Genomic DNA, 25,256 nt, shown 5'->3' on the forward strand with positions numbered 1-25,256 from the left:
TGGGACAGGATGCGTTCTGTTCGATTTATGGATCGATTGCGACAGAACGTGTGAACAGTTTCGCAGCGAGAGGCTTAGGCTAAGGGTTGGAGTCAATACTCAGAATATAATTATGTGTTGTTGTGTGTCCTTTCACGTCGAAACTAGGGGCCTATTTATAGGGAAGAGTTCGTGGAAAGATAGAATTGCAGAGTTCTAATCCACAAAGAATTAGGAAAAGAGACGTACCCAGGTATTTTCAGCGCCCAGGCCTGGGCGCCGAAGATTTCGGCGCCCAGAGCCAGGCGTTGAAAATAGGGTCTGGGCAGTTTTGTTTAGTCAGATTCGGATTCCTAAAATCCGTAGAGTTTGAGATTAATTCGAGTCTTTTAGCGCGTATCAATTTTATGACGGAATGCGTCTGGGGCCGTTACGAACTCTAGGTTCGTTAGGATTTTAATTAATACGTGACTCCTATTTCTGAATCATATTAGGAATAGGATTCTCGCGGTTTTCTATCTCACGTAGGATTTATGTTGGAGTGCAACACCTAATTCTGACAGGTTTCTATCTTTTATGATTTGCCACTTTTAGAAGCTACCTTTTATGGCAGTTACTATTTTTAGCAGGTTTCCATAAATAGCAGGTTTCGGATGAAATGAAATGGGGAATCGAGATTCGTTTATTTTATAGGAGATGCGTTGTCAAGTGGAGTTTTTATGCTTTCATCATCGAACCTTTCCCTTGCGGGAATGGGGACAAAAGTAGTGTCTACAAGGGTGCGTTTGACATTATTTATGGTTCAGATCATTCGTTCGGCTTTTCCAGTTTGAGGGGATGTGTGGGGACAAGAAAACCTAAATACCATCCCATATTTGACACAAGATAATTTGAAGGGATCATTGTCAAATTCCCGACCAACATCACTTGCAAAATTCCTGTCTTTACAACTATTTACTACCACTACGACAGAAATGGCTTTTAATAGCGCTTAATAATGCTTTTAACAGCGCTTCTTGAAGCCCTGTTGATGGCTCCGCTATTAAAAGTAAAATGTACCTTTAATAGCGCTTTTGAAAAGCGCTGTCATATATAATAGTAGGATAATTCAAATGTTTATTTCATAGCACATTATAAGCGCTATTAAAAAAATGCTATTAAAGATTTGGCGCCATCTTTTAAATTATTTTCTAATATCGGATGTATATGAAGCGCTATCAAAAGATATATATATATATATATTTATATATATATATAAAACATACTTGAAAAATATTTCATTTTTTCCCACAAATAACACCATATATTGAAGAATAGTAAATAGTTAAAAATTAATTTTCAAACCTCAATTAAAAGAATTTTTGCAATTGTCACCATAATAAAACCTATTACATAGATCTAAATTAAAATTCTAAACTCTAAACTACATAAAATACATTAATTAATAGTCTTATGTTTGTTGGTTCCTTGAACATAACCTAGCAATTATACAATTGTTGAACAACATGGCGCACCCATTCGGTTCTTACTTCGTCAATCTGCTCTTCATAACTTGGAAACTGACAATCTGAAATGTACTGCGAACCAATGGGGTATAAGAATTCATACATAATATAGAAGGGAAAAAATCCGAAAGAATTAATATTACCATAAACATTAAATATCATACATATGAAGAAGAAAATGAATTGTATTCCTCTAAAAGCTCATGGTCTGCAGATATCGGTCTGGAGTAGCATAAGCTAACCATAACAACTCAAAATACAGCTGCAAATTGCGACAGAACTCACCTGCTCTAATTGAAAAGAAAAGAGTCTACAAGAACACAACTCCCCCTTAGAAAATCTACTCTAATTGAAAAGATAGAGTTTATGAGAACACAACTGTTCTATTCTACTCTAACTTATTTTAATGGTTTGTTAGCTGAGAGGAAAAAAAAATCTACAGTTTACAATAATAATAATCTTTGGTTTTTATGGGAACCTGCAGATTAAACAACCTCAAGAGGGTATGACAGCAAGCAGATACTAAAATTCTGCAGTTTACACAACCTCAAGAGGCATGGAAGCAAACAGAAACAAAGCAGCACTATAGATTAGATGATGATGCTCATTAAAATTCAACACAAACGCCTCACATTAGACTCTAAAGCTATTATGGCTTAGTTCTCCTAATCTTTGTAAGTCTCTGAAAATATAGAGGATAGAAGGCTAGAAGCCCACAATCATGTCTAGCGACAAAACTTCTTCAAGAACAATAATAAAGTAGCACACTTGCATATGCTAAACTAAGCATATCGTAAGTATCAGGAAATGTAACTCAGTTCAGCTCATGGAGAAGCGTATAGTACACAAAGAAAGTCACAATTTTCATACAAGAACCTTGGACGCACATCTGTTTGTTCAATATCCAAAAAAGATACATAAAGATCTATCCCATGTACCATTTCATTGTAGGTATTGATGGCTGCCAAGTATTCCGGCAGACTCTAGTTCTAAATTCTGAAAAGTTCCAGAGAGGTAATTAAGACACTAGTTAATGAAAGGAGGGAGCAGAATTTTGATTTGTGTTAACCTTCCCTCACATCTTTCTTTTGGTTTGCAACAGTTAGTTACTAACTTAAACATCAGTTGTGTAGTGTAACTATAGTACTATTAGTTACTAACTCAACTTCCTATGCCATGAATTTAGCCCTTTTAAAGTAGTTTAGTTAGCTTACCAGGTTGCGCCTCTTAAAGGTCTTTATGCTCAGCTCGTCATCCTATTTGATTTTCCAGAAGGCCTCAATAGTATCCAGTGCCTGCACCATTTATAGGTAACTTTGCTGATTATCAACAATTCATCTTCATATTTGATTATGCATTCCTCACATATAATATTACAGACAACAGTTACAAAAGATCTCGTGCACTATACCTTAAGCCAAGCTGCAAGTTTGGGCCTCCCTTTTGTGATATTATACTTGTGCAAATCTTTAAATAAAGGATAGTATCTCCGTACAAATGGAGCATACACAACAGCAAAATAGCAGCAAATATATGTATATATATGTAAATAGCAGCAAGTTTGGGCCTCCCTTTTGTGATATTATACTTGTACAAAAAGTGACAATCTGAAAAGTAATGTGAAACATGTATAAGATATCCATGTATATATATGTATAGATATACAGTGTATATATATATATAAGGAAAAAATTAAAAACGAAAGAATTAGCGTTACCATAAGAACTAATCTTAAAAAATAAAATTAACGAAATTATAAGGAGCTATTGTCTTTTCCTGCTCTTTTACCAACTTAAATACGCTAAAGAAAAAAATAGGACATGGAACAGTTGACAGAAAAGGGAACTGAATGGATGCCTCATATACTAACCTGCCCGATGATCCACTAGGAAAAAAACTTCAACTAACTACCCTATTTCACCAGCAATGAATTCGTACAACTTTTCATATCGGTTTGATAGCCAATACAGTAAACCCATAAGATGTAAAATACTAGTCCTTCTGCAGCTCTTCTACTCCCACAAAGGAACCCAAGATCTTGGTTCATTGTACATTTATGTGTACTACTAGAAGTTCCATTAAATCAAAATGTCATTTTCTACCAGTTACAGATCAACCATAAAAACCGGTTAAGAGCAAGTTAAATATAACAATCCTGTCATGCAATGGTGTCAACTTGAGTGAAACTTCAGTTCAATTCTACACTAAAATGTAGACAAATTAAGGAAAAGTATGCTTCTCAGAACTTAGTAACTTACATTATAATTGTGTGTGGTCGGTATATTATCTTATTTTACTAATTAAATATCACAACTTTACCCAGAGGAATGGAAGTGACCAAATTTCTTGTTGTCGTGCCACATTAATCACACTTGAAAATGCAACTAGGCACAGCTGCACGATCTTAAGATATAACATCCAAATGATAGATTGTAATAAAGCTATCATACCTGTGCTTGTCTCTTAAATTTCTAGTGCAGAATCCTCCTTTTGCAGGTAATGCATGACCCATCGTTATGATATCAATTTTCTCAACCTGCAATCCATGTCAAAATAGGTGTTATATAGAGTTGAAAGAAACTATTAACATCTCAAAATCGGAGTACAACAAGAACTCAACAGTGTTCCAATATACCTCTTCCAAACTCTTATAGCACACAATGAGTTTCTCTCATCCATCAAAAGGAGAAACATGTATTTTTCCGTCAATTTAATAATTTTAGTTGACCAGAATTGTGCAAGCAAAAAAAAAAAGCAATATGAACTTTTTCTTTGAGACTGTATGAGCAAGAATGAAACTGCATTCTGTACGCTGTACATTCCATTCATTTTTATTTAATAAAAATAAGCAATAGAAATACTTTTACAAAAGTTCTTTGCTGGAGGTTTTTCTTCAACAGAGAAGTCCCCAAAACCTGGACTAATAGGGATTAACTATATCTATTTCTCCTAGTAACCCAGTAAACATGCTCTCACAATTCAAATCAGACATAAATTTTAAATTCAAATTAAACCCTCAATTAAGCCAGACTACAAAATTAGGCATAATCAATCAATATTGAACAAAGAAAAACAAACCTTGACAACTGCAGAGCTCAATGGACGCTTTGTAGGAGGCTAGTCCTTTAGATTCGTCCTATTATCAACCTAATTTCCATCAATTAGTTCAGAAAATGAATAGATTTGAAATGTTTGTGAGACAAAAGAAGAGACAGATATAGTATAAAGATCGAACAAAACCTTGTTAAAGTGGAGGATTAGGGCCGAAATTTCTTGGAGCGTTGCCTGTAAATCCTCCCCGACGAATACCTCTTGGATCTCTAATATGCTTTGTGATCTGCAGAAGCCACAATTCATAGCCCGAAACCACGCGTTGAGAGGAGAACATACGAAATTGAAGAAGAACATACGAAATTGAGAAGAGGAGAGAGAAACCACGCGTTGTCGGCATTGCAGAGGGTTGAAATCGTTGCTCGATCCGATTGTCAGTCTTGACTCTTGAGAAGTTAGAGTAGAGCAAAGGGTTTCGGGGAGAGCATAAAAAACGGAAGAATGAGAACCCAATTTTTTTAAAAGATAAATTCTAAGTTTTATTTATTTATTTTAATAGATTTTAATAGGGGTTTATTAGAAAACGCTATAATAAGTATCAGGTATGACAGCGCTTATTTTATAAGCGTTATAATATGTTGTATTTAATATCTTTAACAGCAAAAGAGATAAAAGCGCTATTAAAATAACGCTATAAAATGTCATTTCTGTAGTAGTGTACGGCCGACCAAGTCGATTAATGTACATTTCAATTCATTCGAGTAGATGATTGCCTATACCTTCAAATCTTCGATTAGTATAGCTTACCAAATAGGCCGTTAAAGTACATTTTATGTGGATAGACGATTATTTCCCTAGGGATTTAAGTATTTAACGTTGCTTTCGTGGGGAATAGTTGTAGGCTAAGCTGGTGGGTGCAACCGAATCTCTGTAGTAAACTTTAAATATTTTTTTTTTTTTTTTTTTGGCAAGCAAGTAATAATTTTATTGATCAACCAACTCAACCATTACAAACAGTCCCCTGAATGGTCCCAACAGACCAAACAGGCAACAGGACAACAAAAGGCTAGGAACACCAAGCCAAACAAGACCCTAGCTCCTCAAAGGCTAAAAAACCAATCCTTATCTCTATTACAAGTTTTCTGACTAAGCAAGTTTGTCACTCTACTCTTAACTTCAGTTTGGATGATTTTGACAGTGCTCTTAATCACTGGTACTTGAGCTCTCCAAACAGCTGAGTTCCTAGCTTTCCAGATGTGATAAACTAGGCCAGCTACAGCTGTGTACATAACTGTCTTCTGTACCTTGCTCTTGGCATATCTTTGAATATGTTTGAGGAGGATAGCAACAGAATTCCTGCTGTGTTGGAAACCCAGCCAACTCATAATCTGGTTCTTACAGTTGACACTGAAATGGCAATCAAAGAAGAGATGGTTTGCTGTTTCTGAATGTGTACCACAAAGGGGGCAAAGGTCATCAGACCCTACCATTAACTTATACAACCTGTCTTTTGTTTTCAGTCTATCAAGCATAGTAAGCCAAAGAATGAATCTGTGTTTTGGCACAGAAAGTCTGTTCCACACATATTGCTGCCAATGAACCTTATCAGTTTGATGACATAGAGTAGTGTAGGTTTCTTTGATAGAGTACTTAGATGTTCTCAGCCACTGGTGAGAATGCAAAAGAGTGTTGCAACTGTTCTTCACCAAGCAAACATACTTCACCACCCAGCTTGCTGCAGTAGGGGCAATGAAGTCATCCCAATTCTTATTTTTCACATAAACAGAATGAATCCATTTCACCCATAAATTGTCTTGTTTTCTAGAAATAGCCCATGCTAGTTTTCCCACTGCAGCTTGGTTCCACAGGAGCAGATTTCTGAATCCCAAACCACCCTGATTTTTTGGAAGACAAAGTTTATCCCATGCCACAGGGCCGGGTCTGGAATCATCATAGTTCCCATACCAAAGGAAGGATCTGCAAATGGAGTTGATTCTTTTCAGGACAGTTTTGGGGAAAATAAACATTTGTGACCAATAGACAGTCACACTCATAAGCACAGTATTAACCAATAGAGCTCTCCCAGCAAAGGAAAGATGTCTTGAACTCCAAGTTTTTATTTTGGAGGTCATTTTAACAATGAGAGAATCACAGTCACTAGCTTTCAACTTCAGAGGGGAGACAGGAACACCCAGATATTTGAATGGGAGAGAACCCATGCCAAAACCAGTCAACTCAGTAAAAGAGGGGAGTTGATGATCTGGAATTCCACAGCAGTACAGGGAAGACTTGTGAGGGTTAACCATGAGTCCAGTGGTGTTAGAAAACACACCAAACCCATCCATCATGAGTTGAACTGTTTCCTTTTCTCCTTTACAGAACATGAGGAGGTCATCAGCAAAGCATAAATGATTAAGTTTCATAGGTCTACACCTGGAATGAAACTTGAAAGAGGGGTGTTCACCTACTGTTTGCATAGCCCTTGAAAAGTACTCCATGCATAGGGTGAAGAGCAAGGGAGACAAGGGGTCCCCTTGTCTTAACCCTCTTCTAGGATGAATCAATGCAGAAGGGGTACCATTAATCAAGATGGAATACTGAGTGGTGGTGAGGCAAATCATAATGAGTTTAACAAAATGGCTAGGGAAACCAAGATCAAGCATAATCTCCTCAATGAAATCCCACTCAACAGTATCATAAGCCTTTTTAAGATCCAGCTTCATAAGACAGTTAGCCTGCTGTTGCCCTTTCCTATAGATCTTGACAATGTCTTGACACACAAGAACATTGTGAAGAATGGATCTGCCAGAAACAAATGCTCCTTGGTTATGGGAGATAATGTCAGGGAGAACTCCACCTAGCTTCCCACAAAGAAGCTTAGAAATGCATTTGTAAAGCACTGAACAACATGCTATGGGTCTAAAATCACCAACTGAAGAAGGGACACTGACTTTGGGGATCAAAGTGATGGAAGTCACATTAATCTCCTTCAACATTTTTCCAGTTCTGAAGAAATCATTAATGGCAGCATGCATATCATTCTTAATGAGATCCCAAGTGCATTTAAAAAAGTGACTATTGAACCCATCCAATCCTGGTGCCTTAGTGCTTGGGATATCATCTAACACTCTTTTAATATCCTCCATGGAGAAATTGCAATTCAACATATTAACATGATCCTCAGTCAGTCTTGGCCCTCTATCCATGATTGCCTTCTTGATAGGAGATCTAGTATCCATTCTTGCCTCAAATAAGTTTCTGTAAAAATCCATAAAGGCTTCCTGAACTTTTTCCACTGAATTCACCCATTCACCAGTGGAATTCTGAATAGAGTGGATGTTGTTGTGTTTTCTTCTCTGTCTGATACTCTGGTGGAAAGCTCTGCTATTCTCATCACCTTGTTGAAGCCAGTGAGCTTTAGAAATTTGGTGAAGGAAAGAAAGATGGTTCTCATTTGCAGTTCTGTATGCAGCAGCAATTGTTTTTTCTTCTGTTGCTAGAGTGAAATTGGTAGGGTCATTATGGAGCTTGTTTTGAATAGCAGCAAGTTGGTGTTGCAGTTGAGTTTTGGTTGCTTCAAGATTACTATAACCAGATTTATTCAGGACCCTTAGATCCTGTTTGATCCATTTGAGTTTCTGAGTGATTCTAAACATGTGGCATCCATAGACAAACCTGTGCCAGTGTCTTTCCACCAGTGGAAGAAAGTCAGGAGATGAAGTCCACATGTTATAAAACCTGAAGGGTTTCTTTGACTGATTGGTAGTGAAGGTATTCAATATCATAGGGCAATGATCATAGGTCCCTTCAGGCAGATACATTGCTTCAGCAGTAGCAAACATGTCATCCCAAACAGTATTGGACAACACTCTATCTATTCTGGAGAAAACCCTAGCCTCCCCTTCCTGCTTGTTATTCCAAGTGAAATGCACCACCATTTAATATTTCAATATCTAACTATTCCTATGTCTGTTTGCAACAACAACTCATTTTTTTATTTTTATTTTCTGTATTATTTTCTAAAAAAATCAAAGATGGTCGACGGATTCAATGTGATTAATTGATTAATTTCATAATATATGTCTATATTGGGAGTTCAAATAATTGTTATTTAAAAAAACAAAAGACAATGTCGAAAATTTCAAGCTAGATTTACAATTTTTATTTATTGGTTTCTCTTTTTTCCTCTGCATTAGAGATAGCGAATGAGGTGGGTTGGGTGGATCGTGGCTGGGTTTAGTGGGTCGTGGGTTGGGGATAGTTGACACTCGACTGTCTCAGTGAGAATCAAGGTAGGTTGGCCTAGGTCGTGAGTTATGTCTGGAAAAATGGACACATTATGTAATGGGTCGTGGGTTATGTGAGCGTGGTGGATTGTGCGGGTCGAGTAGGTCCAATAGATTTGATGGGTTAAGTCAGTGTGGGATGGGTTATAGGTCAGACCCAACCCACTGAACATCCACTGGCCATCTTTACTCCTAATCAGGGCCGACCCTAAGGGTAGGCCTGGGGTGCGGTGGCCTAGGGCCCGTGTCAAAAAGGGGCCCTAAAAAATTATTCAGCAGAATTTAATTAATGGGAGATTTACATCATTAATGTCGTATCATTTTCCGTAGCATTATTATTAATTAGGTTCATCTTCTCAGCTTTTCAAGAATCTTCCTACAAGCATTAACTGCTGGTATAATAATTACGGCAATGACAAATCCCAACACAACACGGTCAATAAAATGTCCCAAATTCCTTTTTTACCATTAAAAATCACATATTGTTCTCCTCTTTTAGGTGCTCTGTTTTGGGTTGTTGCTCTAATTGACCACCAGAAGTTGCCACCAATTAATCTATTATAACTCTCCAATCGTTGTCTGCGTTTTAAGTTCTTGTATTTTTTGAAATTTTACTGCTTCAAAACATTACTACAGAAGCCCGGTAGTATCGAAAAGAACCATTTTTTAAAAAAAAGTTTTGGTAAAAGTCTTAAGTTATAACAACTTTTTTTCCTGTAAAAATAAATACTTATACTTATTAGATGTAATTTAGTCTCTCATGTCTTACTTCAAAGATATATATTTATATGAATTTGTAGTTTTGTAATACTCCGTAGTCTTAGGGGGCCCTAATATAAAGTTTCGCCCAGGGCCCCGAAAATATCAGGACCGGGGCTGCTCCTAATCAACTCGATTTGATCTATTAATAAGCTCTGATAAGTAAGATGACACTAGACCGTGCATGTAAGCATCAACAAGGTACGTAAGTACTCCGTATGTTTTTTTTTTGGTGCAGTCGTCAGTGGCGGACCTAGTGCAGGGCCAGGGGGTGCACGTGTCCCCCGCTCCTCTAGGAAAAAAAAACTGTTTCAGTTTTAAAAAAAGAAAACCCGCGGGTTCAAAGTATAAATATTACAGTTCATAAAACATTATAAACATTCCTTTGCTCCAGTGGTTATTGGTATATGCATGTGATCTATCCTTAGAGTCTAAATTTGATCAGGGGTTCGACTCATCACAACAGAAATTTTTGCTTTTTCTTTTTGGGTCCCTTTCTGTGAGAATTTTAAAAAATTAATATAGGCTAATCAATAGCATACTGGTTTTGGAATTATTTTGTATATTTTTCAGTTTAGTATCAAATTTTGGTTGCTTTGGTTTTATTTTATTTCCATTTATTTTTTTCATTGATGTTTTTTTGTGCTTTTTTGAACTAAATCAAAGATATTATTAATATGTTGCTCTGAACTACAAAATAGTCAATTATTGATTTTTTAATTTGTTGCACCAAATTTAGGTTAAGTCTTGCTCCATAACTTTTTTATTTTTTAATTTTTTTTGGCAATTACCACATACGAAGTACATAAGTGGTTCTACTTTCTAGGTATCTAGATGAGGAACATTAATTATTCCTTTATAATATTGTATTTAATTTTTTTTACGTACCTTTGATGATATTATAACCTTTAAAGAAATAAGAGGATTATGTCAAAAATAAAATAAAATACAATGACGTGCTAATGTGTTATTAAAAAAAAAATCTCCACAAAGTATCGTTTGCTTTAACATTGTTTACCCTCTGAGAGTGAGGGATAGCTCAGTTGGTTACAGATTCCTTCCTGGTGATCATGAGATCGATTCTCACCCCCGCCATTGCGGCTCATTTGCACAATTTTTCTTTTTTTGATTTTTACTGTCTAGTTAGTTGATTGATGCCCTCTAATTGAAAATCCTGGATCCGCCACTGGCAGTCGTAAGTACTCCGTATGTAGGTAGCTTGTGAAAAGAAGCACAATTACGTAGGCGGTTGGATATGATGTTGTTTGTTTGATTCATTACCTCTTTAATTAAATACTAAAAACATGATTTAAAGATTAGGATAAAACTTTACTACCTGGAAACCACATTTGAATGAAATAAATACACAACAATAAATATGTAATGGGGTCCAAAAGTTTGCATGTATGACATTTTTATGTAAAATAAAAAATATCATATGCGCAAAGATAGCTTTTATCATAGATCTTTTACTACGTATCTGTTACTTTATATTAAAACAGACACCAGGAATGACACATGTCACTTCCTGGTGCAATTTTTTCTCGTCAAAAATCTATTTCCTAAAATATATCTACTTTGTTTATTTATTTTATTTTTCTATTTTGTTTTGGAAATGGTTAATGTATGGAAAAAATATTGGATTACAAAATATATGCCAATAATAGTACCTTTAGAAATATTTTAGTCAAATCGGTATGTCAATAATGTAGAACATTTTACTCAATATTTTAATTAAACTAGATTTGAAGCCCGTGCATTGCACGGGTTAATTTAATTATTTTTTTATGTTTTATTATTGCAGTCTAACTTTTTTTTATTGGCTTATTTGAAAGCCAATATTATAAGGTTTATATTTAGAAAATAACAAATTCAAATAATACGAATTCAAATAATACTGGATAATGCTTCTTTTTATATATTTAACAACAATAAGTACTCCTCATAACAGGATATAGATGACTTAAGTTAGACTACTAATTAAATAGTACAACTAAATTCTATCTTTATATTTTTTTTTTTTTTATGTTAATCTTTGAATTTATTTATTTATTTTTTTAGAGGGGAAGACCGGCATGGGTGATATTTATCTTTTGATGATAAAATTTTAACCACAAATACGTTTCGTGAAAATTTTATCCTATAATTTTGTAATTGGATGATATAAATTTTTTGATGTAAAAGATAAATATAAAATTTAGCATACCTTGCAAAATATTGTTTTAGAAAAGTAACATTTAATAATTTTATAGGATCCCATTAAAAAAAAAAGAATAGAATATTTTTTTTGAGTTCAAGGTTGAAACTCGGAAAATTTAAGTTAAGCCTTGATGTTAAACAACACTAAAAATTGTTTAATAATTAAAAGATTTACGCATATATACTAAATACTACGTAGTAAACACAAAGTATGATAATTTCATACGAATTTAAACCCTGCTTGTATGGAGAATTATCATACTAAATACTACGTAGTAAACCTAGAGTATGATAATTTCATATGAATTTAAACCCGGCTTGTATGAAGAATTATCATGTACATAATTAATTAATAAGGAGTGAGAAAAATTCTTAGTACTAAAATTTAAACTTGTTAAAAAAAGAGCTTAATTGGTGGCAGTAGGGCACGCATTCTTCTGGATGCACAACAAATATCACCTCCCGCTTTGAGTCTCTAGCCACGATTCCCAATCAACAACGAACACAATACCCTACACAATGAACAATGATCATTAACTATGTACAAAATGAACTTATATACTATGAACAAACAAATACATTCAAGTATTCAACAAAACATAAAATATAAAGAAAAAAAATAAAAAATAAATGGAGAAACCAAACAAAACATAGAGTTGGGGAAGTAGGATTGATACGTAACAAATTAACAATCAATAATTAATCTTCAATGATTTTATATATAGATCATAAAAATGTAAAACAATAAAAAATAAAAAATAAAATGTTTTATTGAAAGTTTATCAGTTATTTATTTGCAAATTTCTATCTTTTTGTTTTTTGTTTTTATCTTTTTGTTTATTTGCATATTTTAATCTTGTTTGTTGGATAATCAGATTTGTAAACCTATTATAAATTATCTAAAAGTTTTATGTTTATCTTTATTTAATATTTATTTTAAATTACACTTAATGACATGGCTATCTTATGTGGTTCTCTAAAATTTCTTCAAAAAACTTCTCTTTATATATGTGGTTCTCTAAAATTAGCTAAATGTGCGTTGCAAATGACTTTTCAGCACCATGCCTGAAAAGTTATTTGCGTCGCACATTAACTAAATGTGCGTTGCAAATGACTTTTCAGCACCATGCCTGAAAAGTTATTTGCGTCGCACATTAGCTAAATGTGCGACGCAAATGACTTTTAGGCGCAAAAGAAAAAGTCATTTGCCACGCACAATAGCTTAATGTGCGACGCAAATGACAATTTTAGCGCCAAAAAATTAAGTCATTTGCCTCGCACATTGAGCTAACGTGCGTTGCAAATGACTTGTTTTTTTAAAAAAAAATATTCGTTTTTTAATATTTTAGTTGGAAATTCCGACATGATCGTCTTTGAAATTAGACGCTTCATTCCCAATACCGGGAATACATTTATAATTAATACCTGTCACTAAAGTTTACAACGTAATTAACGTTCCCAATAAAAGGCAATTAAATTCGTCATAGATCGATCAACCAACATGTTACAACAAACATAAAATTATTACAACAAAGGTACGTAGCTAGCTAGAGATCAAGTTCATATTACAAATTAAGCTAAAAATTCGACATTGTTCATGAAGTAATCTGCCCAAAAATCTTTCACCTCATTAATCTCCTCCGGTGAATAAGGCAATGTTCTTGAAAAATCCTAAAAAAGTGTAAATAATTCAATTTATCAACGATTGATCAATATAATAGTTTTGTGTACTTCAATTTATTATATAAAGTACGTAGTTTATGAGAACATACCTTAGTAAAATCTTGACTATTACCATGATTCATTATTATGTCGTACATAAAACGCATGACGTAGTAGCCACAATCTAGTGATCCCGGTTGTTGAGCACACTAAATGCATTAAAATAAATAACACAAGTAAAATTTCTATCACATTGTATGTTATAATTTTGAAAAACTTATTTCTTAGGTAAATAATAAACTAATTATATATATATATACCTGTGCTGGAATCCATGTTAATTTAGTTCCCTTAGATTGTCCACCTAGTCTCTTGTAACTCCGAAAAGCACTACACATTCGATAAAATATGCAATTATATATACTTTGTTTACACATGTAAATGCAAAGAATATTTTACATGTAAGTGCAATTATATACTTTGTTTACACATGTAAATGCAATTATATACGTAGTAGTCACATTTAAGGCTAATTGGGTCGTTCAAGGTCATTTTTAGGCAAAAATGATGTTTTCGAACCCAACTTTGAACCAAAGAACCTAAGGAATGTTTTCAAACTTATTACACGTCTCATATGCATAGTTATAACTTTCTAATTCTCTTTACAATCTATTATTTCACATTTAAGGCTAATTGGGTCGTCCTAGGTCATTTTTAGGCAAAAATGATGTTTTCGAACCCAACTTTGAACCAAAGAACCTAAGGAATGTTTTCAAACTTATTACACGTCTCATATGCATAGTTATAACTTTCTAAGGCCCTTTACAATCTATTATTTCACATTTAAGGCTAATTGGGTCTTCTAGGTCATTTTTAGGCAAAAATGATGTTTTCGAACCCAACTTTGAACCAAAGAACCTAAGGAATGTTTTCAAACTTATTAAACGTCTCATATGCATAGTTATAACTTTCTAAGGCCCTTTACAATCTATTATTTCACATTTAAGGCTATTTGGGTTGTCCTAGGTCATTTTTAGGCAAAAATGATATTTTCGAACCCAACTTTGAACCAAAGAACCTAAGGAATGTTTTCAAACTTATTACACGTCTCATATGCATAGTTATAACTTTCTAAGGCCCTTTACAATCTATTATTTCACATTTAAGGCTATTTGGGTCGTCCTAGGTCATTTTTAGGCAAAAATGATGTTTTCGAACCCAACTTTGAACCAAAGAACCTAAGGAATGTTTTCAAACTTATTACACGTCTCATATGAATAGTTATAACTTTATAAGGCCCTTTACAATCTATTATTTCACATTTAAGGCTATTTGGGTCGTCCTAGGTCATTTTTAGGCAAAAATGATGTTTTCGAACCCAACTTTGAACCAAAGAACCTAAGGAATGTTTTCAAACTTATTACACGTCTCATATGCATAGTTATAACTTTATAAGGCCCTTTACAATCTATTATTTCACATTTAAGGCTATTTGGGTCGTCCTAGGTCATTTTTAGGCAAAAATGATGTTTTCGAACCCAACTTTGAACCAAAGAACCTAAGGAATGTTTTCAAACTTATTACACGTCTCATATGCATAGTTATAACTTTCTAAGGCCCTTTACAATCTATTATTTCACATTTAAGGCTATTTGGGTCGTCCTAGGTCATTTTTAGGCAAAAATGATGTTTTCGAACCCAACTTTGAACCAAAGAACCTAAGGAATGTTTTCAAACTTATTACACGGCTCATATGCATAGTTATAACTTTATAAGGCCCTTTACAATCTATTATTTCACATTTAAGGCTATTTGGGTCGTCCTAGGTCATTTTTAGGCAAAAATGATGTTTTCGAACCCAACTTTGAACCAAAGAACCTAAGGAATGTTTTCAAACTTATTACACGTCTCATATGCATAGTTATAACTTTCTAAGGCCCTTTACAATCTATTATTTCACATTTAAGGCTATTTGGGTCGTCCTAGGTCATTTTTAGGCAAAAATGATGTTTTCGATCCCAACTTTGAACCAAAGAACCTAAGGAATGTTTTCAAACTTATTACACGTCTCATATGCATAGTTATAACTTTCTAAGGCCCTTTACAATCTATTATTTCACATTTAAGGCTATTTGGGTCGTCCTAGGTCATTTTTAGGCAAAAATGATGTTTTCGAACCCAACTTTGAACCAAAGAACCTAAGGAATGTTTTCAAACTTATTACACGTCTCATATGCATAGTTATAACTTTCTAAGTCTCTTTACAATCTGTTATTTCACATTTAAGGCTAATTGGGTTGTTCTAGGTCATTTTTAGGCAAAAATGATGTTTTCGAACCCAACTTTGAACTAAAGAACCTTAGGCAAAAATTGAGGCAAAAATGGCATTTTCATATGCATACTTTACTTACTTGTTTAGTGGCTCCTTAATCATCAAATTTCTCTTCTTCTGTTGAGAATCAAATATGTAGACCTCACGTTTAGACAAGCAAAGAACTAAAAGCATCCAGTGACTCCTACATACAAACAATAAACGTATGTAGTTAGAAAAAAAAAAGTTAAATTTATAACAATCAATTAAAAACGAAGTTCAAAGTAATTTTCATACTTTTCGTAGTATGGACATAAGATGAATGTCCTAGAACTAAGTGCACTCATGGACCTCGTCATGTACAATAGAATTCGATCTGCATCGGACTTTAACATGGTGGCCGAGATCATATCCGGGCACATGAATCCAATACTATTGGGGTGACAATCATCGTGAAAACACAACTCACTCAAAGCCCTATAATATAGAGTGTAAGAACGTTAAGACAATCATAAAAATCAAATTTAGGGGCAAAATATGAATTTAGGTAACTCACGTAACAAAAACTTGTATTATTGATATATTGAGCCATGCTCCCGAGAGAAGTTGATCGGTGTCTTCAACAGTGACACTAATTTCAAAGTCCTTTTCCATATTGAATGTCCTTTTAGTGCAATGTACCTTAACGTGCTCCCCTTCTTTTAATCCCAACATCATAGTTTTCATCACATTGCACTTACCACTCAAATTTTGCACTTTATAATTTTCAAGGAAATAGGTTTTTGATTTAGTGTTGGACGCTTTTGTTCCACTTCCCCCAACCACTATCTCTTTCCCTTTGTTCCCTTTCCCTTTAGGCTCTTTACTTGTAGGCTTTTTACCTGAGGTATGATTTTCAAATAACGATATACATATTAGTGAGCATACATGGTATAATAGTTCTACTTCAAATTATCATGCATATGTTAGTTACCTCCTCATTCGTAAGCGACACCAAATGCTTTGGCCACTGAGTGAAGGTACCATGAGCTTGAGCAAGTTTCTTAATATATTGAGAAGGCACGGGGACGGGAGCTTCTTTGTACGCGGGCTCAAAATCATCAACGCTCACTTTCACGTTATCGGACGTGACGTCGTTGTGGTGATCAAGGAGCAACTCTGGACATATGGTACCATAGGCAACAAAGACTTTCTCCGAGCCTATGTTCAGGTATAGATGGCACGGGACAGGTTCCTTATTATTTATTTTGAACAATAACGCAAATACAATGTAACATGTTAGAAAAGTTCAATAGAATTAACTAGAAACAAATTACTTGAAAAACACAAATTATCATACCGTAATGTCGGCAAATGGATCTAAACCCCCGGAACGACAACTACTATGAACATTTGCGTCTATCCTCATATGGCTTGGTATTTGGACACCAAGTTCTTTAGCAAATGTGATAAATTTCTCCATGACCATGGCATCCATCTTGGAGTTCATCTCTTGTATTGTCTCATCTTTGACCCTTTTGGTCACTCTTGCTTCCATTTCCTCCATCTCCGCATCTCCATACCGTCGAAAGCTACACCGCTCTCCGGTCCCCCACACAGCTTTGATGCCTACTCCACCACCAAATGTTAGTGGTCTCCCTTCTTTAGTCTTACCAAGTGCACGAGATAAAACATCATCTCGTGCACTTTTGGGAACAAATTCCCCTTCATCTTGTTTCCTTTTCCATTCATCCTACATGAAATCAAATGGTTTTGAGAAAAGTTCAACACTTGGTTTCATATTTAAGAACATATATGAAATTAGAGGAATCACAACATTACGCAAAATTGTTAAATGAACTTACAATATTTTCTTTGACCTTTTGTGTGCCCTGATCCGGCAAGTAAGGATTTCCTTTCTCATCTGGTACCGATCTTGCAAGAAGCCATAAACATGTCCTACTCGGCAAACTTGAAGAAATTGTAGACGCAGGGGAACCTTCAGATGACGAAGAAACTGAGGGAATGTACCCTTTTCTCTGCCATTCACTTGTCATTTCAGCATATGATTTCTGTCCCATATGATGAGGATATATGTTGAAAGATTGACTTTGTCTTGCTTTCTCACTTATTTCCTAATTTTAGGGGGGTAAAAGAAATTATTACAACAAAATAAAACTTAGATTATAACAAGACTTTAAATAAGAATAATTTTTATACCTCAGCTTCTTCGGAGGTACGTATCTTCACAAATTCCTTCCATATATCCTTAGTTATATAACTATACAAATCATATGGCATCTTTTCATCTTTTGGCCTTTTTCTTGTACCCCGGATCCAACCAGTCGTCAATCTTGATTTGAATTCCCTCCAACGCTTATCACAACTCTTTAAGACAACTTCTTTCTTAGTTTCATCTGTGATATGAAATTCTCTCTAAATGAAAGAAAAAGAAAAGGAACAAGAAAGTCTTTTAGCACATGAAAAAGACACGTAGATATGTACAACTGAATTTCCAAAATAAAACCGGTTACCTTGACGTCTTCCCACAAAGTGTCTTTTATTCCTTGTGAAACATCTTCCCAGGTTCTGATCAATATTGAAACCTTTGCGCGACTTATCTCGCCAATGTGATTCTTGTAATCCGTTGCCCATTTCCCTGTGGGTCGGTCCAAGTGATCCCATTCAATTATTCTTGGAACCCCGGGCATGGATTTTATTCCTTTTGTAGGGCCTCTTGGCTTCTTTTTTTGCTTTTGGGGCACTTGATTTGGTGATTTGTTAGAAGGACCTGAATTTGCGTGTTGATCTTCATCCATGCCTGACGCTACTGCATTGGAAAATCATCAAAATTACATACCTTCAGAAGCAGGATTTTAAAATAAAAATAAAGAACTAACCAGTGCTATGCACTGATCTGCACAGCTCAGATCAGAACTGTGCAGATCAGTGCACAGAACTGATCAGAGCTGACCAGTTCTGTGCACTGATCTGCACAGCTCAGATCAGAACTGTGCAGATCAGTGCACAGAACTGATCAGAGCTGACCAGTTCTGTGCACTGATCTGCACAGCTCAGATCAGAACTGTGCAGATCAGTGCACAGAACTGATCAGAGCTGACCAGTTCTGTGCACTGATCTGCACAGCTCAGATCAGAACTGTGCAGATCAGTGCACAGAACTGGTCAGTTCTGATCAGTTCTGTGCACTGATCTGCACAGTTCTGATCTGAGCTTTGCAACATTTTGGAACAGATCGAAACCCATAAAAGACACCATCAATCATGCATGCTGTCATTATTTCGATTCTAACCCATAAAATGACGTTTTCCTAGGTCATTTTTAGGCAAAAATGACGTTTTCGAACCCAACTTTTAACCAAACAACCTAAGGAATGTTTTCAAACTTATTACATGTCTCATATGCATAGTTATAACTTTCTAAGCCTCGTACTAATCTATTATTCCACATTTAAGGGTAATTGGGTCGTTATAGTACATATTTAGGCAAAAATGACATTTTCGAACCCAACTTTTAACCAAACAACCTAAGGAATGTTTTCAAACTTATTACATGTCTCATATGCATAGTTATAACTTTCTAAGCCTCGTACTAATCTATTATTCCACATTTAAGGGTAATTGGGTCGTTATAGTACATATTTAGGCAAAAATGACGTTTTCGAACCCAACTTTTAACCAAACAACCTAAGGAATGTTTTCAAACTTATTACATGTCTCATATGCATAGTTATAACTTTCTAAGCCTCGTACTAATCTATTATTCCACATTTAAGGGTAATTGGGTCGTTATAGTACATATTTAGGCAAAAATGACATTTTCGAACCCAACTTTTAACCAAACAACCTAAGGAATGTTTTCAAACTTATTACATGTCTCATATGCATAGTTATAACTTTCTAAGCCTCGTACTAATCTATTATTCCACATTTAAGGGTAATTGGGTCGTTATAGTACATATTTAGGCAAAAATGACGTTTTCGAACCCAACTTTTAACCAAACAACCTAAGGAATGTTTTCAAACTTATTACATGTCTCATATGCATAGTTATAACTTTCTAAGCCTCGTACTAATCCATTATTCCACATTTAAGGGTAATTGGGTCGTTATAGTACATATTTAGGCAAAAATGACGTTTTCGAACCCAACTTTTAACCAAACAACCTAAGGAGTGTTTTCAAACTTATTACATGTCTCATATGCATAGTTATAACTTTCTAAGCCTCGTACTAATCTATTATTCCACATTTAAGGGTAATTGGGTCGTTATAGTACATATTTAGGCAAAAATGACGTTTTCGAACCCAACTTTTAACCAAACAACCTAAGGAATGTTTTCAAACTTATTACATGTCTCATATGCATAGTTATAACTTTCTAAGCCTCGTACTAATCTATTATTCCACATTTAAGGGTAATTGGGTCGTTATAGTACATATTTAGGCAAAAATGACATTTTCGAACCCAACTTTTAACCAAACAACCTAAGGAATGTTTTCAAACTTATTACATGTCTCATATGCATAGTTATAACTTTCTAAGCCTCATACTAATCTATTATTCCACATTTAAGGGTAATTGGGTCGTTATAGTACATATTTAGGCAAAAATGACGTTTTCGAACCCAACTTTTAACCAAACAACCTAAGGAATGTTTTCAAACTTATTACATGTCTCATATGCATAGTTATAACTTTCTAAGCCTCGTACTAATCTATTATTCCACATTTAAGGGTAATTGGGTCGTTATAGTACATATTTAGGCAAAAATGACGTTTTCGAACCCAACTTTTAACCAAACAACCTAAGGTATGTTTTCAAACTTATTACATGTCTCATATGCATAGTTATAACTTTCTAAGCCTCGTACTAATCTATTATTCCACATTTAAGGGTAATTGGGTCGTTATAGTACATATTTAGGCAAAAATGACGTTTTCGAACCCAACTTTTAACCAAACAACCTAAGGAATGTTTTCAAACTTATTACATGTCTCATATGCATAGTTATAACTTTCTAAGCCTCGTACTAATCTATTATTCCACATTTAAGGGTAATTGGGTCGTTATAGTACATATTTAGGCAAAAATGACGTTTTCGAACCCAACTTTTAACCAAACAACCTAAGGAATGTTTTCAAACTTATTACATGTCTCATATGCATAGTTATAACTTTCTAAGCCTCGTACTAATCTATTATTCCACATTTAAGGGTAATTGGGTCGTTATAGTACATATTTAGGCAAAAATGACGTTTTCGAACCCAACTTTTAACCAAACAACCTAAGGAATGTTTTCAAACTTATTACATGTCTCATATGCATAGTTATAACTTTCTAAGCCTCGTACTAATCTATTATTCCACATTTAAGGGTAATTGGGTCGTTATAGTACATATTTAGGCAAAAATGACGTTTTCGAACCCAACTTTTAACCAAACAACCTAAGGAATGTTTTCAAACTTATTTCATGTCTCATATGCATAGTTATAACTTTCAACGCCTCGTACTAATCTATTATTCCACATTTAAGGGTAATTGGGTCGTTATAGTACATATTTAGGCAAAAATGACATTTTCGAACCCAACTTTTAACCAAACAACCTAAGGAATGTTTTCAAACTTATTACATGTCTCATATGCATAGTTATAACTTTCTAAGCCTCGTACTAATCTATTATTCCACATTTAAGGTTAATTGGGTCGTTATAGTACATATTTAGGCAAAAATGACGTTTTCGAACCCAACTTTTAACCAAACAACCTAAGGAATGTTTTCAAACTTATTACATGTCTCATATGCATAGTTATAACTTTCTAAGCCTCGTACTAATCTATTATTCCACATTTAAGGTTAATTGGGTCGTTATAGTACATATTTAGGCAAAAATGACGTTTTCGAACCCAACTTTTAACCAAACAACATAAGGAATGTTTTCAAACTTATTACATGTCTCATATGCATAGTTATAACTTTCTAAGCCTCGTACTAATCTATTATTCCACATTTAAGGGTAATTGGGTCGTTATAGTACATATTTAGGCAAAAATGACATTTTCGAACCCAACTTTTAACCAAACAACCTAAGGAATGTTCTCAAACTTATTACATGTCTCATATGCATAGTTATAACTTTCTAAGCCTCGTACTAATCTATTATTCCACATTTAAGGGTAATTGGGTCGTTATAGTACATATTTAGGCAAAAATGACGTTTTCGAACCCAACTTTTAACCAAACAACCTAAGGAATGTTTTCAAACTTATTACATGTCTCATATGCATAGTTATAACTTTCTAAGCCTCGTACTAATCTATTATTCCACATTTAAGGGTAATTGGGTCGTTATAGTACATATTTAGGCAAAAATGACGTTTTCGAACCCAACTTTTAACCAAACAACCTAAGGAATGTTTTCAAACTTATTACATGTCTCATATGCATAGTTATAACTTTCTAAGCCTCGTACTAATCTATTATTCCACATTTAAGGGTAATTGGGTCGTTATAGTACATATTTAGGCAAAAATGACATTTTCGAACCCAACTTTTAACCAAACAACCTAAGGAATGTTTTCAAACTTATTACATGTCTCATATGCATAGTTATAACTTTCTAAGCCTCGTACTAATCTATTATTCCACATTTAAGGGTAATTGGGTCGTTATAGTACATACTTAGGCAAAAATGACGTTTTCGAACCCAACTTTTAACCAAACAACCTAAGGAATGTTTTCAAACTTATTACATGTCTCATATGCATAGTTATAACTTTCTAAGCCTCGTACTAATCTATTATTCCACATTTAAGGGTAATTGGGTCGTTATAGTACATATTTAGGCAAAAATAACGTTTTCGAACCCAACTTTTAACCAAACAACCTAAGGAATGTTTTCAAACTTATTACATGTCTCATATGCATAGTTATAACTTTCTAAGCCTCGTACTAATCTATTATTCCACATTTAAGGGTAATTGGGTCGTTATAGTACATATTTAGGCAAAAATGACGTTTTCGAACCCAACTTTTAACCAAACAACCTAAGGAATGTTTTCAAACTTATTACATGTCTCATATGCATAGTTATAACTTTCTAAGCCTCGTACTAATCTATTATTCCACATTTAAGGGTAATTGGGTCGTTATAGTACATATTTAGGCAAAAATGACGTTTTCGAACCCAACTTTTAACCAAACAACCTAAGGAATGTTTTCAAACTTATTACATGTCTCATATGCATAGTTATAACTTTCTAAGCCTCGTACTAATCTATTATTCCACATTTAAGGGTAATTGGGTCGTTATAGTACATATTTAGGCAAAAATGACATTTTCGAACCCAACTTTTAACCAAACAACCTAAGGAATGTTTTCAAACTTATTACATGTCTCATATGCATAGTTATAACTTTCTAAGCCTCGTACTAATCTATTATTCCACATTTAAGGTTAATTGGGTCGTTATAGTACATATTTAGGCAAAAATGACGTTTTCGAACCCAACTTTTAACCAAACAACCTAAGGAATGGTTTCAAACTTATTACATGTCTCATATGCATAGTTATAACTTTCTAAGCCTCGTACTAATCTATTATTTCACATTTAAGGTTAATTGGGTCGTTATAGTACATATTTAGGCAAAAATGACGTTTTCGAACCCAACTTTTAACCAAACAACCTAAGGAATGTTTTCAAACTTATTACATGTCTCATATGCATAGTTATAACTTTCTAAGCCTCGTACTAATCTATTATTCCACATTTAAGGGTATTTGGGTCGTTATAGTACATATTTAGGCAAAAATGACATTTTCGAACCCAACTTTTAACCAAACAACCTAAGGAATGTTCTCAAACTTATTACATGTCTCATATGCATAGTTATAACTTTCTAAGCCTCGTACTAATCTATTATTCCACATTTAAGGGTAATTGGGTCGTTATAGTACATATTTAGGCAAAAATGACGTTTTCGAACCCAACTTTTAACTAATCTACAAATTAACTTGTTAAAAAAATAGTTGCCAAAATAGTACCTATCTCACTATTTCTCTTTTTCAACATAAAATCCTTCATCATGATCTCGGCGTGTATAACTCATGTCAACATCGTCAATCATTTGAGGGATATGCCAGGAGGAAGGTGGAATCTCATTAAACTGCTCATCATACTCTTCTTCATCATCTACATCCTCAACGCCAAGTATTCTTCTTTTGCCTTCCAGAACAACTGACCAACTACGATCGGCAGGGTCAACCATGTAAAAGATTTATTTTGCCTGTGATGCTAATATGAAAGGATCTGCAAGATGCCCAACTCGACTAAAGTTTACAAGTGTCAGGTACCCATGTTCATCCTTTTTGACACCGCGACTAATATCAACCCACTTGCACCGAAATAGAGGAATCTTAAAATACTTATATTCCAACTCTAATATTTCTTCAATGACTCCATAGTAAGAGTTCGTCTTATCTACAAGTGTTCTATCTTTTACACTAGCATACTCTGAAGACAAACATATTGCCGTAACACCACTATTTTGCATCGTCGTTTTGTCATCTTGTCGCTTCGTGTAAAAAGAATAGCCATTGATGTCGTACCCCTCATAAGATATGACTTGACATTTAGGACCATATGCCAACCATCTCACCATGTCAGATACCTCATTAGGCGTGTCGGAAAATTGATCCATCACTCGACGCTTGAACCATGTGAGGAATGAACGATTATGCTCTTTTATCAGTTGAGGACCATTTTTTGAAGGATATTGCTCTCTAAGAAAGTTCATGTGCTCAGCCACGTATGGATGGACTTCACTAAGACTTTGCACCACAAACATCTCAACCTTACACATCATTTCAGAACTGATTGATATCCTTTTCTTGCCAATTGTACCTTGACCCCCAAGTCTCCCATCATGTCTAGACTTTGGTACTCCGACTTCTTTCAAACGTGCCATATATTGAGAAACCCATGCAGCAACTTCCTCCGCGACGGTTCGTTGGACAATACTAGCTTCAGGTTTGGCCGGATTCTTCACTCTATCTTTCAAGGTACCCATTTCCCGTTCAAAGGGATGCATGTACCTCATACAAACTGGCCCACAAAGCTTAATTTCACGAACAAGATGAATAATCAAATGAGGCATCATGTCAAAGAATGATGGCGGAAAATACTTTTCAAACCGACACATGGTCTCAAGTACATCAGCCTGCAAATCATCCAGTATTGTTGGATTGATCACCTTGCTACAAATTGTGTTGAAAAAGAAACACAATCTTGTAATGGTATACCTCACTTGTGGCGGCAATATCCCTCGAATTGCAACCGGCAGCAATTGTTGCATCAACACGTGACAATCATGAGATTTCATTCCAACTAATTTCAAGTCAGACATGGACACAAGTCTACGAAAATTTGAAGAGTAACCGGCAGGGACCTTTAAGCCATGCAAAGACTCACAAAAGCTAACTTTCTCCTTTTTAGACAAGGTGAAA

General features: G+C 34.6%; 1 long non-coding RNA gene across 1 annotated transcript; it reads right to left on the reverse strand.

Moving 5' to 3' along the window:
- Window positions 1-1,271: 1,271 nt before the first annotated feature.
- LOC110775992 (uncharacterized) lies at window positions 1,272-5,061 on the reverse strand. Its single transcript, XR_008933031.1, has 7 exons — window positions 4,920-5,061; window positions 4,725-4,821; window positions 4,563-4,631; window positions 3,935-4,020; window positions 2,896-3,091; window positions 2,699-2,779; window positions 1,272-1,556 (listed from the first exon to the last, which is right to left on the reverse strand). It is a non-coding gene; the product is annotated as an uncharacterized lncRNA (long non-coding RNA).
- Window positions 5,062-25,256: the final 20,195 nt, after the last annotated feature.

Source organism: Spinacia oleracea, chromosome 4, assembly GCF_020520425.1.
Source record: "Spinacia oleracea cultivar Varoflay chromosome 4, BTI_SOV_V1, whole genome shotgun sequence".
Taxonomy (NCBI): Eukaryota; Viridiplantae; Streptophyta; class Magnoliopsida; order Caryophyllales; family Amaranthaceae; genus Spinacia; species Spinacia oleracea.